The following is a 5,134-nucleotide window of genomic DNA, read 5'->3' as shown; positions in this document are numbered from 1 at the left end:
AAGTGCAGATTTGAAGCTGACATGTTGTTGCTGCCTCCACAATCTGAGTTCTCTTACTAAGGAAGAAGAGAACAGATATTGTGTAATTAATTGGAGGAAGAATTTGCTGCCACAAACACTGACTAGATGTGTGAATCCAAGCTAGTTATCTAACTTCTTTAAGTCTCACTTTACTCATCTCTCACATGGGAAAAAATAGTGGCCCCTTCCTCACTACCATACCAGGGTTGTGAGAATAAAATGAAGCGTTTCACGTAAAGTGCCCATTACAGTCTCTGGCACGAAAATGTTAAGATGTGGTAAGGTACCTAAAATGAGGTATGAAAATATACTCAGCCTTACTAGAGATTAGGGAAATGCAAATTAAAACCCCGAAACGGATATCCTTTTTCTCTCCCTTCCAACTGACAAAAATTAAAATAAATAATAGTGTACGATGTTGGCAAGTTCATGGGGAAATGAGCACGCTCATAAACTACTAGTGAGATTACTGGGACAGTGTTTTTGGAGGGCAATTTGGCAGCAATCCTTCTCCTTGGAATCCACTGTAGGGAAATATTTGCATAAATGTATAAAAAGATCTGTCTGACGATGGTAATTGAAGCACTGCTTGTAATAGGAAAAAATCCAAAAGCAACAAAAACTGAAAATATCCAAAAGAGGAATGTTTAATTAAACCATAGTACATCCATGCCATGGCTTATTATGCAGAAGATTAGAAGAATGAGGAAGATCTGTGTGTACGTAGAGATAAGGAAAGAAGAAAGGGAAGAGATATCAAGACCTTGTTATGTGAAAACGATAAGCTGCAGGATGACATGTAGGCTGTGATATCATATATTTAACTCATACTCCACACTGTACTCTAAATCACTCTTTCTCTCTCTGTCTCTGTCTGTCTGTCTCTCTCTGTGTATATGTATATGCAAAGAGAATTCCAGATTAAACAAAAATCATCTTTTTGTTAAGTATGTATATACTTCTGGCATCTTCCCTAAATTTTATTCATGAAGTTGAGCAGGGCTTGTCCCACCAATCCACCAGGTTCTGACAGCCATGGGGATTTGTTCAGAGAGAGGTTCCTAATTCAAGTTGGTCCAATCCTCATTCTCAGGATTTTTGCCAGTATTCATCTTTTGGTTGAAAAAAAAATGTAGACAGATAGATAGATATAGATACTTGTAATTGTATAGCTAATGATCTAGAAAGAAATGCACACAATAAATAATGATCACCTCTGGACTCAGAGCAGGGGAATGGTCAAAAGAATTTTATCTTTGGCCTTCTCTATAACGATTTATCTAAATGATTTTTTAAATGTACATTTTTATTGCAATATTGTTGGGAGGCAATTCTCCATGGGTCTCATATTTATACTGCATGTCTTGTGAGCAGAGGCACTGACAGCTTTTCTTCCAGAATATCTGTTCAAGGATGTTTGCACAGCCAACAGCTTTCAAAGGCAGAGAGAGGGTCTCCCTCTGAGGCAAGGGCGGGTTTGGTTGCTGTCCAGTATAATAAAGATAATGTCCACCTAAAGGACCAAGTTTGAGCAGTATTTGCTTGCAGCCCTTTAAAGACTGAGATTTCCTCAGCTCAGAGTTCCTCATGTCTGATGCAAACCCAGTGTGTGCGTAGCATCCACCTGGGCCCGCCTTCGTGTCACCCCCATGGTCCTTGAGAGTCAAAGGGAACTGATGCAAATGTGAAGCTCATGATTCCTGTGAATAATGAAGTCCTTTGTCTCTGATCCAGGAGTCTCTTGTTTTCTGCCAGCATCAGTGAGATCATGGCAGGCTAAGTTCTCAGCCCCTTCACAGTTCTCATAAATGTAACATAGGTATTGAAAAGAACACGTATCGTTAAGAGGACAGTTTGATGAATTTTCACAAAGTGGACTCATACATGTAACTAGCACCAGATCCAGAAAAAGAGTGTTACCAGAGTCACAGAAATCTCATTGATGTCTCCCTCAGTCAATACCCTCCCAAGGATAACACACTCGTGCTAGCAGCATGGGTTAGTTTTGCCTATTTTTGAACTTTACATAAATTGAATCATGCAATCCGTACTCTTTTGTGTCTGGATTCTTTCTTGCAACATTATGCTTATAAGATTCATCGATATTATCACAGATTGTTGTAGTTCATCATAATCAGTGCTCCGTCAATAAACCACAATTTATATATCTATTCTATTGTTGATGGACATTGCATTATTTCAGGTATTTTACTATGTAATGATTTCTTCTTTTCCCTAGTTTTATTGAGATATAATTGCATACATCACTGTGTAAGTTTAAGGGGTATAGCATAATGGTTTGACTTACATATATTGTGAAGCGATTACATAGAAAATTTAGTTAGCATCCATCATCTCATATAGATACATTAAAAAGAAAAAGCAGAAAAAGAAAAAATTTTTTTTCCTTGTGAAGAGAACTCTCAGGATTTGCTCTCTTAACAACTTTCCTGTATATCATACAGCAATGTTAACGACAGTCATCGTACAGTGCATTATATCCCTAGTACTTCCTTATCTTATAACTGGAAGCTTGTACCTTTTGACCACCTTCCTCCAATTCTCCCAGTTATTTCCTTTTTTAAAGGAGAGCATATTTGTATATTACTTGTGTGATTTTTATTATAGAAATTTTCAAACATGCATGCAAGTAAAAAGAATGATATAATGATCCCCTATATACCCATGGCCCAGTTTTAACAAGTATCAACTTCTGACGTTTCATTATAATTAAATTATTTATAAAATTATATATTTTATATCTAATTACATTATAGTTACAATCTATTAATTGTAATTGCAATTATAATTAAATTACAATTTAATAATATTTACAAAGAAATAGGCCAACGTTTTGCCCCCTTGAATTACTTTCAAGATGAAAGCATCTCTATGATGAAAGAATAACATCAGCTCAGTCTCATGGTGACCTTATTCGGCTGCATACCTTTAAGTACCATCTATATCTGGTTGACATCCAAGTTTATTTTTCTAAGCAAAACCCCTCTGATGAACTCCAGATTCATATATCCATCTGCCTCCTTGACATCTCTGCATGGATGTCATTTTAGGTCTGGTTTCTCAGAAGCAGACCTTAGATGAGGGTTTGTGTACAGAGAATCTATAACGAGCTACTCTTAGGAGATGCTAGTAAGGAGTTGGGGGAAGCAGGATAGACAGAGAAGGTGAGGAAATCAAGCAAAGTGCAATATCAGGCAAAGTTCCACAGAGGGTGGCTTCAACTGGACCCCACAAAAGGTGCTCTGGAGTGTGAGTTATGCCTTGAAATTTGTCCCAGTGCAAGAAATTGGAGCTGGGCTATTATATTTCTGCACTCATCAGTCATTGTCCAAGAGTGGCTCTCTGGGGGACACAAACTCCCAGGCGCTTCCAGCTTGGCAGTGGATCACCAGCAGAGTCTGCTACTGAGTCTAGTACATATCTTAAACTTAACATGTCCAAAACTTCTGACACTCTTCCCCCTGACTCCCATCCTCAAAGTACATCCTTCCCGTGACTTACACAAAACACACTGGAGTCATCCATGACTCCTCTTTTTCCGTGTCACATTCCTGTCAATACATTAGAGAATAGGTTGGCTCTACCTTTAAAATGTACCTAGAATATTCTCATCATCTCACTGCTACCCCCCTGAGCCACCATCATGTGTCACTTGAATTACTGCCAGAGCTTCCTGGTTTGTCTCCAGGTGTCTACCCTTCTACCTTCCCCCCATCAGTCTCTTCACAGCAAAGCAACAAGAAAAGTCCTTTTAAAATGGAAGTTACCATGTTAATCCTCTGAGCAAAACCTTTTAATGGCTCTCCCATTTTCCTCAGAGTAAAAGTCAAGATCCTTACACAATGGCCCACAAGTCCATGCTTGGTTCCCTGCCTCCCACATGTTTACAACTTGACCTCATCTCCTCCTACACACCCTGTCACTCACTCCCTCCAGCTGCACTGGTCTCCTTGCTGTCTCCTGAGCACACCAGGGCTGAGCCTGTTGATCCCTCTGTCTGGGGTACGTTTCTCCAGATAATTGCATAGATCCCTCCCTCACCTCCTTCAAGTTTGCTCAGAGTCACCTTCTCAAGGAGGTCTAACTGGATGGTGCTATTTAAAATTGCAACTATTCTCCACATCCCTGTGTTACTGCACAAAGGGCATGATCTGCTGGCCGAGAGACAAAAGCCAATTGTCAAGAGGCAAGATGGTGGAAAAGAAAGGGCAGTTTATTACAGCTTGCTAGCAAGGGGGAAGATGGCCGACTAACGTCTCAAAGAACCATCTTACAGAACAAAGACTACAGGCCAGTTACATAGAGGGCTGGTCTCCAAGTAGGGGAGTCATCTGGTCCTAGGGTGGGGGCATCCATCTGATTACTGGGTGGAGGCATCTGGTCTCAGGGTGGGGGCATCCATCCGGTCTTAGTTCCTGGCAGTCTTCTGTTTTACTTGATATGCATCAGAGACTGGAGCAACACCCTATGCCCTGATCTTTCTGTTGTCATTGATGATGGCTATCAGCATAGATTCTCTGCCCAGGGGTCATCACATCACATTCCTAAGGATCTCAAAAGAACAAAGTTATCAACTTATAGCAGCTGGGAGGGGCCATAAAGTCCAGAGTTAGTCAGAGGTCATTCCAAGTCACAATATGATTTCCCCTCTACAATATGGCTTCCCTTATGTCAACCCTGTATTGAGCCGGTATCACCTGTACTCATCTCTCTTACCTTACTCTCTCTTGTTTTTTCATAGCATACCATATAATTTACTCCCTTAACATGTGTGTTGTTTATGATCTGTGTCCTCCCACTAGAAGGTAAACTCTGTGAGGACAGGAATGCTTGTGTGTTTAGTTCACTGATGTATACCAAGTTCCCGGAATAGTTCAGATACACGGTATATGCTTAATAAATATTTGCTTCTGTAAATCTAAATTTATTGATGCTATCTCAAAGGAATATGCTTAGATTCAAGACCAACTATCTTTTAAGTTGTACCCCTGCAGTTACCAGTCAATGGAAGTAGACTGCCCCCAGGGAGGGGTGGAACCTTGGGCCAGGAAGCTCCCTTTAGCTAAGGACTGTTTCTGGGGAGGGACTCAAC

This window comes from Diceros bicornis, unplaced genomic scaffold, assembly GCF_020826845.1.
Source record: "Diceros bicornis minor isolate mBicDic1 unplaced genomic scaffold, mDicBic1.mat.cur scaffold_61_ctg1, whole genome shotgun sequence".
Classification (NCBI taxonomy): domain Eukaryota; kingdom Metazoa; phylum Chordata; class Mammalia; order Perissodactyla; family Rhinocerotidae; genus Diceros; species Diceros bicornis.
The sequence above is the reverse complement of the archived record's forward strand: the minus strand, read 5'-3'. Positions refer to the sequence as shown.